This window comes from Crotalus tigris, unplaced genomic scaffold (genome assembly GCF_016545835.1).
Source record: "Crotalus tigris isolate CLP2741 ecotype Arizona unplaced genomic scaffold, ASM1654583v1 scf7180000021160.8983255:1529534, whole genome shotgun sequence".
In the NCBI taxonomy this organism is placed as follows: domain Eukaryota; kingdom Metazoa; phylum Chordata; class Lepidosauria; order Squamata; family Viperidae; genus Crotalus; species Crotalus tigris.
The window spans coordinates 505,450-519,298 of NW_024098373.1; positions in this window are offsets into that span (position 1 = coordinate 505,450).

The following is a 13,849-nucleotide window of genomic DNA, read 5'->3' on the forward strand; positions in this document are numbered from 1 at the left end:
GAAACTAGGGCGTGGGGGGAGAACAGCTTGAAACTTAAACTTCAGCTCCTGAAATAAAATAGGCTACAAAGTTGGAACGACTTACAAAGTATTATAAACACGATGTCATAGTAGCGGTCAGGAGATTTGGCTGGAAATGTCCCTTCAAGATACTTAAGAAAGTTTTCTCCCTAGAGTCCCCCCTTTCATTTTGAAGTTGGTATAGACCTGAGGTTTATATTTCTTGCTGCAGAGCCTGCCCAGTTCATTTCTGGGTGGGGGAAAAAAAGGCGAATGGTGTTGCTTCGTTCAAACGATCGTTGTTTATTTTCCTGTTGCGTTAGGGGCCTGCTTTGCAAATCTCTTTAGTTATTTTCGGTTTATTCTGAGGTGGGGGGTTTTATCAAGAGCCTGATAACGCCTATTTCTCAAGAAAATAAATATTTCTATAGCTTTTCCTATGCTCGTTCTCTATTAGTGGGAGTTTCTCTTAGTTAAAAGTGGAAGGAGAAAAGCCTTCTGTTTTTTTAAACTCAAATGTGGGGTTTTTTTTTTTTAAACAAAATATCTCCGGCTTGGTTTCTATGTCGTTTATTTTAAGAGGTCTTCTAAAATTCAACAAACTCTAGTCTTTCTCTATGTACCACATCCTGAATATTAGCTAGATAAAACAAATTTAGTTAAAAGCTGGTTTAACTGCGTTTTTCATATCAGGTTTATGTAGAATTTGGGTTTCTTTGACCAAAAAGTATTTTTTTTTCTGTTATGCTGAAAATGTTATTTTATGGGACAGGCAGAAGATTTTGAAAGAGTAAGGTTATAGAAATTTATGACAACTTGCCCTGCTTGAAAGTTTGAATTCTGCAGTTAGATTAAACTCTACGAGAAAGGAAGGTTGATAATTCAATTGAGCAACTTTGCAATGAGATAAAGGAGTTAATTTCAGCAAGAAAAGTCTAGTTGGGAGTAGACCAATAATACTTTGCCTCAAGTGGAAGTTTTTGGAAAACTCAAAAGATGAGAAATTGGCTGCTTTGTTAAACTTGGTTAAAAAGGATTTGGGTGGATCTTCTAGGTTGCCTTCAAGTTAGGAAATGGCTGCCTTGATATTCAAAGGCCTTCCAACGTTTCTAGAAAACAGTAATTAAATTTGCTGAGATACAAATAAAGGAGATTGTCCTTAAATTTTCTGGCCCATTTCCTATTGCCATTTTAGATTCATTTTGCCAAAATGTTCCATGATTTTTTTCTACACAAGTTTGCTAATTTTCCACCCCCCCTTCATTTTGAATTCATTCTTGATTTACCTGGTGGGTAGAGAAGAAAATGAGGTTTTCAAATTTTGTAGTATGGCAGGCTTTTCGTTGAAGTGAAAATGTAGCATTAAACTTTTGAGCTGAAGCTCAAACTCATTAGATTTTTATATCAGTTTTATAAATAGGGCAGCAAACGTACTTAATACTTCTTCCTTCTATTTTCCCATACAATGATAGTTATATATTTGGCTCCTAATTTTTAATAGCTGTTAAGAAATTACTTTTTGGCTTGTGTTTCTGCTGTCTTGGGAATCATTTGTGGCCTTAATTTTCAAGCAATTTATTCTTGAATTGATAGTATCTTCTATTGAACAAATAACTTCAACACTGACAAAATACCTTAAATTTATGATTAAAATAATTGATTTCTTTTACCCTAACAAATCATTCTCCACCTTTGATTCTGTCTCAATATGTGAAATTTATGGGGTGGTGTCCTTCAGTATGGGGCCATTTGAACAAAAACTTGATTTTTATTGCCACCCATTTCAGTTTACAAGTTTATGACAAGTCAAAGACCAGAACAAATCAAAGACCAGAACAAATAACACTCAAGGAATATCCACTTTAAAGATTCTAGAATAAAGTAATAAAACATTAAAATCACAATTTGGTATCCAACGTGCCATTTACAGATGGCCTAACTATACTATATCAATCCTCAAGCCGTGAGGCCCTTAAGCATTAAAAACTACAATGCAAAAATAACGCAAAAGGTTTTGAACAGTTTACTATTGCATAAAACAGCTAAAGAGAATTAACCTGGTTTCTTGAATGGTTCACAAACAGACATCTTTAATTTTTTAAACAAGTGCAGCTTCCCTTGCAATGTTAACTGTTGCCATTTTAAATTTTTTAATCTAGGTTAAGACGCAAGGGCTCTGTTGATAAATGTGGCCTTTGGCCAAATAGGCAGGAGTAAGCAATACACGGGAAGAGGCAGGTTGCTATAACGTACTTAATAGCCCAAATTATTGAAGAAACTTGAGTTTATTACAGCACAAGATTTATTTAAAGGAAGTGCTGTTTGCATCTCATAAAAAATGTGCAGTATAGTTGGGTTTAAAGCCAGGTTAATTTCACCAAGTGGAAAAAAGTTCCCCTTGAATGCCTTCCTCTTTTAAATTTGCATTGCAAGCTTGCTTTATCAAATTAGTGGGGGACAGAATGGATTTCTGTAGAGGCAGCTGACCTCCCCAAAATCCGGCTGCAAATTGCTTTTACATTGCAGAAAACAAGGATAAAACCCAGACTATCCTTCATTGCTCTTTTTTTGTTAATAGTCCCAGTTACAATTACCATAAAGAGGAGCTGCAAATTCTAACATTCACAAATGTCAGGGCTGTGGAATGTTCCAAATAAAAATTGGGGAGGGGGGAAGAACACCTTGAAATTAAAACTTAAAGCTAATGAAAAACTCTAGGCTGCAAGCTTGGATTGAGTTACAAACTATTACAAACACATTTTCATGGTTGCAGTCAAGAGATTTGGTTGGAAGTGTCCTTTCCAAGATAATTTAAAAGCTTTTCTGTCGAGTCTCCCCTCTTCAATTTTGGAGTTGGTATTGTCCTGAAGTATATATTCTTGCTGCAGAAGCAGCCCAATTCATTTCTGATGGAAAAGTGGATGGGGGGGATGGTGTTTTCCCCAAAATTGCTTTTTATTTTCCTCTGGTCTTTAGGGAATTGATTTACAATTTTTATTTTATTCTAGGGTGAAGATTTTCTCAAGCTTCAGTAGCTAATTGTCAAAATACTTTTCTATAAAGAGTTTGGTAGGCTTGCTTGCAATTACTGTGAGTTAAATGCTGGCTTAGTTAAATGGGAAGAAACAAGCCTTTTTAACTAACATTTAAGTTGGAATGCTAGTGCTGGGATTTGAAACAGATGTAGGTTTTTTTTTTACATCTGTGGGTGTTGAAGTCTTAATTAAATGAAGTCTAGGCTTTTCTATACACAATATTAACCTTTTCTATTAAAATTACACAGTACATAAAACAGGAAAAATAGTGTTTCAAAACTGATCTAAGTTTGTTATCTGGGTTTATTTGAACACAAGTCCGAAGTTTATTTTAGATAACCTTGTTTCTAAGTTGGCAATGATGCTCTAAATGCAACATCTTTTAATTGCTTCAAACTGTATTTTAAGTTCAAGGAATTCATTATAGCTTGCCTGCTTTTGTTACCTTCCAATTTAGGAGGAGTCTACCTTTTAAATTAAGAAGCAATTTAAGGGAAGGGCAGGTGATAGCTCTATTTAGAAACTTTGCAGAGAAATAGATGTATTTAGCAATAAAAAGTCTGTAGTTGGGACTCTACTAGTAGTACTTAATTTTCTCCAGCAAAAGGGGTTTTATAAAAGGTCTTTTAAAATGAGTTGCTTTGCTGGGCTTTAAAGAAAAATTTGGATTGCTTCTCTACTTGAAGATTCATTATACAGTATATCAGCCTTTATAAAACATTCAAAAAAAGACTCCAAAAATTTGATAACTTAATTTCATAATTGCTTTCTGCCCAGCAACAGCCAATATGGGCAATCAGAAGCCTCTCTAATATTTCTGAGCACAATTATCTAAGTTTGCTGAGATACTTATACATGAAAAGAAATAACCCTTAATTTATCCCCTGGTTCAGTTCATCTACTTTTAGGGTTTTCCCTGACAATAAATTTGTTCCCTGTTTTAAATCCATACAGATTTCTGATAAAATGCTTTTTTTTTAACGTTCTTCCATTTATATAGCTTGGTGGGTAGAGAAAAGATGAGGCTTTTTCAAATTATTTTGTGGCTTTGGCAGACTTTTTATTAATGTGAAGGACTCGGACTATATAGTACCTATTGTAATAAAGGTGAGCTGAAACTCTGCTTTTAAGATTTATTTAGACATCCCCCATTTTTTTGTAAGGCAGTGAATACATACTTGATAGTTCTTCTATTTAATAATCCCCAGAACAGAAGCATACATTTGGTTTCTATTTTTGACAAGCAAAAGATAACTTAATACTCCCTCCTATTCTCCATACAATGATGGGTGCTCCTAATTTTCAATTCCCGTTAAATGATTTTGCTTGCCATTTGGTGCTATCCTAGGATAAATTGTGGCTCTAATCTTCCTACAACTTTGGGATTTGTGATAACATCTTTTCCTGCTGAATAAATAAATCTACCCTTTGCCTGGACAATGCATATTAGAGTTGTTTCAAACTCCTGATGTTTTTTTTTTTTTTTTTTTTACCAAGAAACTTTAGGACAGCTTCCAGCTTTTCCTATCTATGATTCTGCCTCATTAAACCTTGATACTTAAATGGGGTGTGTCCTTCAGTATTTACCATTTGAACAATATTTGATTTTATAACGCCCCTCATTTTGTCAAAGCATTTCTGGGTAGTTCATTGTGTCAGAAACAATACAAAAGAAGGCGTATTATATGACATAAAATTTAAAAGATTAAAATAAGTTAAACAGATCTTGCCTCAGGGACTAACAACATTGTGTTCTGTTTTATTGCCACGAGGTTCTTTGTGGGCAATGAACATAGTTAAAAACAGAAAGCAAGACTAGAAAAGTAGAATATCATAAATTGGGCTCCAGGGACTTGACTGATTAACACAAGGTCTTAAAAGGGTTTTTCAAAAAGTTGGCAGGGTTGGAACAATCTGAATTTTAAGTTGGGGCAGCATGCTAGGTTTTAGGCTAACACAACGCACATCATGCTTATTCTGATGAACAACCATTTATAAAGTCCCTGCTTTTTAAGTTTATGCTCATTTTTCAAAAGAGAAATATAACACATGGAAAATAATATAATCTAGAGTCATATCTTCTGTGCTGTGGTGCTTGCATCTTAAGAAATAATAGATTAAATCTTGACCAGCTTGTTTTCCAACGTGTTGCAAAGACTTCAACTTGTTGGATTTACAGTATTCTGCATTTGTCTTAAACTTTTACAGTTCCAGATAAAACGTTAAGAGTAAAATTAGGAACTTCCCAATTTTCCCCCAGCAAGTTTATTTAGGAGATTCAAAACCCAGCTTTAAGGTATCTAGGCAAATTAGGAAAATTTGTGGTTTATTTGAATAATTTTAAATGGCTGTCCATCTTAATTGTCTGTGGGCCTGGGGACCCCTAGATTGACAAGGAATGGATCAAGTGGTTTATAAAGCCCTGCTTGTTGATTTGCATATTGTGGAATTTCCATTTTATAAGCCATCCAGAGTCAAAGGTTGATTTACTTCCACTATTACTACTTGTGAGTTGTGTAACTTGGTATGGGTTTTAATAACCAGCAAATTGAATATAGGATGTTCTATCAGAATTCCATTGGTTCTTTTAGTTCTTTCAGCTTAGTGGGCTGCAAAATCACAGGCCTTTAGGCAGCACACGCATACAAGCACTCAAGGTTAGTACTCGCTGCATACTACTCCACTCTTTAGTCTACACCTCCACCACTACTATTACTTGTGAGTCCTACTTCTGGAGAATAGCAATTCATTATTGTTGCTTTAGGAGGCTGCTTCAGGCTTTTTTAATTCCTCAAACTTAACATAGACTCACCTTACTTCTACTCCATGCTTCCTTGCTACTCCCAGTTGCCTCTCTGCTCAACTTCTATAGCCCTCAGTTGCTGGACTGGTTAGGGAGAGGTCTTTAAAAGGACTGGACATCAGTCTCTTTAAGATCCTGGCCCCTTTATGGGCAATCCAATTTAACAAGTATTTTAGAAGATCAGCAGTTTCCATAAGTTCTCAATGTACATTTGGCAAGTTTTAATTTTTTCAGGTTGGGCTTGTAAGGGTTCTTGAGCCTAAGCTGTTCAATTGCACAACATGATAGAAGTCAAAATAGAAAACCATGCATCATGTTAAAATTGGGAATTCTCAATTTGCCTTGTTGGTTTTCAGGTTTGCGTATCTTTTAAAGATTTTAAAATACTAGTTTAACCTTTAGTCGTGTCTGACATTTGGTGAATTGTTCTCCATGCTACCATGTCAAGGAGGGGTGTTCATCTCTGTATCATATTTGACTAATATCAAGTCAGTGAGATCTTTGCCTCTTGATCCACTAACTTCCTAGCATCACTGTCTTCGATGAATTTGCATGTGTGATATGGCCAAGGTAAATCCGAAGTAGTCTTGTGATTTTGGCTTCTTAGTGATGTGTTTCTGGTTTTGTAACATTCAGCACTTGTTTGCTCTGTTGCTAAATAAGAACTTCAATACAGGAGTTTGGGTTAGCATGCACGGGTATTTTATCTTGCGCTTGGCACATGGTCAGTGGTTTAATGCAGCTTTTCTTTTTTTAAAAAAAAAAAACCTTTGAAGACCTTTTAATTTTTCAGGCCTTGAGGCAAAACCTTAACAAAGGCCAGAAAATGCAAAATTTGCTTTCTTGAATTTTCCCAGCAGCCAAGGGCAGCTGAAATCTTTATGAGATCCAGGTTTCCATACGGGGAAGGCCGGATAAAACGTCTTAACGGGACTCTAATTTGCTCAGTTCCTTATTGTTGGGAGGAACTCCCCCGGTCAGTTTTTCCAGCCGGGATTCTCCTTGATGGCGCAAAGATCGTGAAGCCAGCTACCGGAAAGAGGTTTAATCACGAGGATCAAAGTTGAGTGACAATTCAGCTCGAGTCCCCAGCTAGCTAAGACAGAATGATCTTTAAACAGAGGTTTTATACCTTTTTGTAGTTTACAAATTTTGTCATTTTTGATTGGTGAGTTTGAATCTGCCTTTTCTGATTTGTTGGTCAGTGACTATTGTTGGTTAAATTTCTTGGCTAATCCTGCCTGAAAGGTGTTAATTACTTTATTGTGTCCTGATCGTTGCTAGCTGGTTCCTCATTGTGTGTGTCAAGTATTTGCCATTTAGCCTCAGGCTGCTGTTGACCCAGTTTAGTTGGGGTGTTCCTAGATTATTTCTTTGGGGTGGGGAGGGGGTGTCCAACTCATCATTATTCATCAGCCTTCCTTTCAGAGGAATGGGGGGGGCTGTTGGATGCAAAAGACAAAAGTTGAGTCAGCAGATTTCAATGGTGTACACAGGAGAAAACAAAGACATGGGACGCCCCCCCCCAACTATTGCATCTCAACAGGAATACTGTAGCTCAAGGCAAGAAGTAGCAATAGAAAAGTTGGTGGCATGCTTTATAGTCCATACAGAACATTAAAGCAGGCCATGTTGAGCATCTATAAAAATTTATTGGCCTTGCCTAACTCAAGAGGTCACTGTTCTGTTCGGAGCGTTGGTAAGGCCTTGAGACGAGGCAGGAGTAACAACAGTTGCTTCCTTATTCAATCTTCAACAGAACAACACAAAATGGTGTGGATCCCTTTTATAGCCTTCTGCAGGGAGCAGCATCAACCAATGCAACGTATTTTTCCCACCTTGTGCATGCGCAATAGGTTGGAGCGTCTGCCTGGGACACTGCAGCTTCCTGCACCAGTTGTGTCAATCACAGCCCAGGACAAAACAGTCACCAATCTTTGTCAGTTAGCGGGCCAGAGGAAAAGGGAGGGGGAAGTATTTTACATGCGTGCGCACGGGGCGGCGAGCACCAAAAACGGCAGGACTAGCCTGCGTGATACTCATTAGCCCTGCCACACATACGCATTAGCCCTGACCCATTCTTGTGTGGCACCGCCATTTTTGCACCTTGCAGCACAGTGGCGGCCCATTTTTGCAAACCGGCGCTTGTTTTTGCCCGGTGCTAGTACAAGCGAAGGGGTGCCACCCGCACTGGCCAGACTGTCTTGGCCTACTACCGGGCCGCGACCCAGTTCAGAGACCCCTGGGCTAGCTGAAGCTGCTGAATTCACCCTAACTCTAGGCTCGCATGTTCTCGGATGAGCTGGTACTAAACCCTGCTGATGCAACTTTCCAGTTATTTTCGGTCTTGAGATTCAGTGACGTCGGCAAAAGCAGGTTTTTCTAGTAACATTACCAAGGACATGACGTTAGATCATTTTAAAATTAAAAAATAGGAACAGGTAACAGTCCTGCTTCCTTGGTGAGAATTAGGCCACAGAATGGCATAACTCCTGCATGCAGCAGGATCACAGTGTGTCTATCTGTGGCACTCTTTGACTGCTATTTGAAGAGAAATTGTATTACCGCTGTAGTTTTTGTTGTTCAAAAGCCTCCCTTCCTTCCCACTAATGCCATTGTCGGTCAAATCATGATAGTTGTCAAACTTGAATTGCATCTTGACAATAGAAAAAGGGGGAATGTATTGGGAGGTAAGGAATTTATGTGCGCCGTTTGCAGCCTGAAAAAAATCCTGACATTTCAAGGCCGTACAGTGGGAACCTTTCCAAAGGCACAGAGGCTTTTCCCAAAGTAAAAATGTCTTGGATTGATGGAAATGGGTGGTGTTTTTTCACACAAAAACCTCAGTTAGTTTTGCTTCTTCTGTGCCTGTTATAAATCTAACCATAAAGTTACTCTTGGTAAAATAACCCAGGAGTTTACTTTGGCTGCATATGCCAACCGGGAATGGTAGACATTAGTTTTATAAACTTAACCTGTACAATGATTGTTCGTGCTGCCGTAGCTTTGTGTCGTCCCTGGTCCGCCTTGCTTCCGCTGATAATCTCTGCAGGGTTTCCCCTGACCCTATTATCCATTGCCATTTCTCTGTTGCTGGCGAGGCATAAAAAGTAGTGGAAATCTGGTATAAACCAAATTTCTCTGTTCTATCCAGTGATTCTGCACAAATTGCATCAGAACTGTCACCACCTAAATACCTTAAGAGGTAATGATCCTTGGCACCATTTGCTAAGGTATAATTTTATTAGAAGTCAAGTGTACTGCGTAATGCAAATACAGAACTGAGAATTGCGTGCCAAACTCTCATTTTCCCTTCCCTTAACTGCCTCCCATTGCTGACACAGACCCCCAGGACCAATCTGTTATCTAGCAAGGTGTTTTTAGAATGGTCAGTTCAAGCATTGGTTGGTATGGAGCTGCCTTTCGCAGCCAGGGTGACTTTGAGGCCGCGTCTCTGGGAGATACAGAAGTTACTTTAGTTTTCCCCTCCCAACCACCCTCCCCAGGATTTATGACGGGACTGTCACCAGATGGTAGGAAACAGAAGCATTTCATTTTGGGCAGTGCTTATTTTCTCACGTTGCGGTGTCATTTCAATAGATCCCTGGGTTGTTGGACTAGATTGTCCCACGGGTAAGTCTAGAAATGTTTGATGTACTCATTTTACAGATCCCAGTCTTAAACCAAAGTCTAAAATGCAAAAGGGAGCCAGCTGTTTTAGGCCAAATCCACCTCCCCCAGTCAGGTCTTTGTTATAAAGCGTTCACTTTCTTCAAATAGTGTCCGTTTAGTTTTAGCCAAAGTCAGCAAATACAACTATGAGAAGTTGCCTTCCTTGTAATCTCATGCCAAGGCACTTTGATGTTTGCAGGTGTCTCAAGGTTATTGTGAAAGCATTTTTTCCATTGATTATTGGTGCTGTCTCTTCTTTCGCCACTAGATGTCCTCGGCTTATTAACGTCCGATACTCTTTAAAGCGTTTTCCCCTTTTTTAATTGCTCGCTGCCTTTAAATGAATCCTCCTTGGGGGTCTTTTCAGCTTTTTTCCATCAAGGACTCAACATTTTATAATCCAAGGAGAAGGAAAAGATTCTAGCTCACCCAGTGTCAGCACGCTGTTGACAGTCAGCTGTTTTGCAGAGCTGGCTGGAGATGACTTGGCCTGCCGTGGCTCATCTGGCAGCATTTTTCTGCCTTTTCAGAGGGGTTCTCAGTTCACTCAGATCGGCCGCCGCCTGATCTGAGCTCCTGGAATGTCCCTCTTTCATTGCCCCTCCAGGGCCACTTTCCAACCCTTTTAAGGATCGCTGGGCGAAGCGAAACCGGACTGGAAAGTCGGAGCTTCCATCTGTCCTATCGGCAACCCTATAAATCCTAAAAGATCTCTCTGAAATGGAAGCCCTTGGCAGTCAGTTGCTTGATAGATTGGGGAAAACATCGTTGTCCAAATTTCTACACTGCCCGTCTCATTGGACGACGCTGGGTGGTCTTGTTCTTTGCATTGCTTCCATATTACTCCTTAGTTTTTCATTTTGCCTGCTCTTTTGGTCTGCAGTGTTGATGGGACATACTAATGCCTATGGGCTCACAGGTCTTCATGCATGCAGTCAATCCATCGCTTTTTCTGTCTTCTGAGCTGCCAGCTCTCTGGTCTGAGTGCAAGTGCCAAACTCACAATGGATTCCACTTCAGCTCAGACCACATCCATGCCATCACAGCCTTGCTTCTCTCATTTTGGCCGGAATTGGGGTAACTTTGAAGGCTTTCTGGATGCTTGTGTTTACCAAGTGGTCAATCGTGTGACCCCAATGAGTATCTGATCATTCGCATTTTCGCTGCGTGCAGCGTCTGTTCCTATCGAACCATCATTGTAGAGGTCCATAGAGTGACTCTGGATGGACAACTGTGAGGTGTAGATCTTTGATTTAAGGCGCAAGCAGGATCTTCCAGTCAGGGATTCCAGTAACGTCGTTGCCATGTCAACCAGTGTTGACTTGCTTGGCAATGAGCATAATAAAATTAAACATAAATAGATTTAAAAAACTGAAGAACAATCTTTAAAACTTGCAAGCAAAGATAAAATCAAAGATGAAAAAATTCAGAGGGCTAAAAAATCAAGGTGGTGATTTTACCTAACCCTCAAACCCCCCCGCCAGCCATCCTCAGCTGTTTTATACTTGGATCTCTAGATTTAAAAACCAGAAGAGTGGAGGATTGTCTCATGGGGGGGCAAGATGTTCCAGAGGGTGGGGTCACCCCGCCAGTCAAAATTCTTGACTGAAGGGTTGTGCAGAATACCTGAGATGGGTTGATAGTTTGACTTTGTCTCTTTCTACATAATTCTGTCAGATAACCGTTGATTTTATTGCCGCTGTGGTTCACACCTTAGAACCATATTTTACCTCCCACTTGTTTGTGTGACCTCCGTAGATGCCACACGCTAATCACTTTGTCTAACACTTTCAATAAAAACCTCTCTATGTCCACTATCAAAATGTTGAATCTCCGTCCTTTTCTTACAGAGAGATGCTTGTTGTTTTAAAAAATATAAATTATTACAGCCTTTTTCTTACCTTGTGGTAGCATAGGAGCATAAATGTCTGACAGTGGTTTGTTTAAAGAACTGGTTTAATGTGAAACAATATTCAGGGAGCATACAGAATACAAGATAGTTACACACAAGCGGTTGAGGTGAGCAAGCAGGTTCCAACTGCTACTCTCCTCAGACAGTCTCTTACAAGGGATACTACTCACAAATACTCAGCTGACTATATATCGCTTCTATACTAAATCATAGTTACCTTGACACATTGAACGTGCAAACATTGTCCAGGTCGCAATACTACATAGTTTGGGATTTTCAATTTGGCTGAGGATAAAGTATCCAAGAATTTACACCTCTTATCCAGCATCTCTGGAAAGGTGGTGGGAGCAGGCTAGATCCCAAAGGAGATAATCATATCAAGGAAACCAACCAATTCAACTTAAATCGCTGATCTCCCGAAGGAAAATTATTGTGGAGAAACCCCATTTGTACCCATATTTCGGACTCCTGCATATGTCAAGAAGACACCACTACCTCACCTCTAAGTGTTCCTCCCCCCCCCATTCCTACAAAGAGAGAACTAATTCTGGAGTCTCCGTTTGTTGAGCCATTCACTTGATATCAAAACCAGTTGATAGCTCAATTCAGTACTGCTTTACAAAGACAATTAAATATTGGTCCCCCAATAATACGTTCTTCCAGAAGCAGAAGTCATTCTGGAGCCCCTATAGAGAGCCCTGTCCATCTATAGCCCCCATACATACCCCCAAAAGACATCTGGCCCCCTGGAGCCTCCGTATATACTTCTGGAAATCCACTGCCTCTCTCGAGCCCACCCATAATACTTTTTGAAGACCATAAAGTCTTTAAAGTCTCCATACATTCTGGAAAGGATGCCTCTAGAAGGTGGAGGCATAGGCAGTGATTGGTTCATATCTGTCTGCTATTTTGTATTTATTTTATTTATTTTATTTTCAGTATTTATATGCCGCCCAATCCCAAAGGACTCAGGGCAGCGTACAAAGTTAAAACAATAAATATAACAAAATAAAGCAGTCATACCGTGAGTCCGATCATATCCCGGCCCCCCGGGGACATCAGCCCCAGGCCTGCCGGAACAGGAGGGTTTTAACGGCCTTCTTAAAGGCCGGCAGGGTGGGAGTAGTTCGAACCTCGGGGGGGGGGGAGTTGATTCCACCAGGTCGGAGCCACCACAGAAAAGGCCCTTCCCCGAGGGCCCGCCAGCCGACATTGTCTGGCCGACGGGACCTGAAGGAGGCCCAATCTATGGGACCTCACCGGTCTCTGGGAGCTGTGCAGCAGAATGCGGTCCTGTAAGTAACCTGGCCCATGTTCATTTCTTTACTATATCCTGGGCCTATAATATGCATTGCCCGTGTTCATTTCTTTACTATATCCAAGCACATTGGGCCTATAATACAAGCCATACTCCAGTTCTTGGTCTGTAGCTGCAGCCTCCATATCCTTCCATTTAGGGTTGATGGTGGGGGATCTTCCTGAAATGTTTGGCACCGGGTTTTCTTTAGCCTTCCTTTTTCTCGGACTGTCTACCATGTTTCCCCAAAATTAAGGCTTATTTTGGGGGTAGGTCTTAGATTGATTTTTGGTGGTGGGCGGAAGAGAAGCCTTACCGCCCAAAATAAGGCCTAGTTTTCAGGCAAGGCACACGCCTAAAAATCAAGCTTACGGCAGGGATGGGGCTGCCTCACAGGCCCGCTTCTGCAGCTGAAGGAGCTCCGGCCTACATTTTGCCGTCAGAGGCCTTCCAGAAAGGGTTCTGCAGTCAAGAACCGAGCTATGGATTGATGGGCCTTATTTTCGGGGGAAACAGTAGTGTCCAGTTGATTGCACTTTGCTGGGCGCTGGTCATTCATGAGGTCTTGTCCTTTGTAGCATCTTCTTTAGCTTGAGGCAAATGTTTTGATTTTGGTTTCTTCCTAGTTCTCAAAGGACAATAGACGCTTCCCTGTTTTTATCTAACCATGGCAAGGTATTAAAAAAAAAAAATCCATGGCAATTATTGAGTCGAGGTATAGGACAAACCTTGATTGGTGGAACGAGGCCTCTACTCTGGCTGTTGTCATTTACACGTTAACCTATTCAGATCGCTCCTAGGGATTTGTTGGTCTCTGCAAGGTATTAGATCCCTAATGGGATCTTCTGAAAGTCTTTTCCTTTCTCCAGGTTTGCTTCTCTTTCTCTTTTAATTAATTGAAGATTTTCTTCTTGCTGTTATTTCAACAGCTCTGTATGGTTATACGGGACTAATCAAAAAGCAAAGATTCCTGTCCCTAGCAAAATAGTCTCTTCTATGGCAGAACCTGCCCCTTTTGCCTTTTTCATGTTTCTATGTTCATTTAGTGGGGGCCAGACTTGCTCCTGTAGGTCATAGCTGTCCAGCCCACAGGTTGCAGTCCAGTCCTTCAGCTTGGTCTTGTCCAGCCT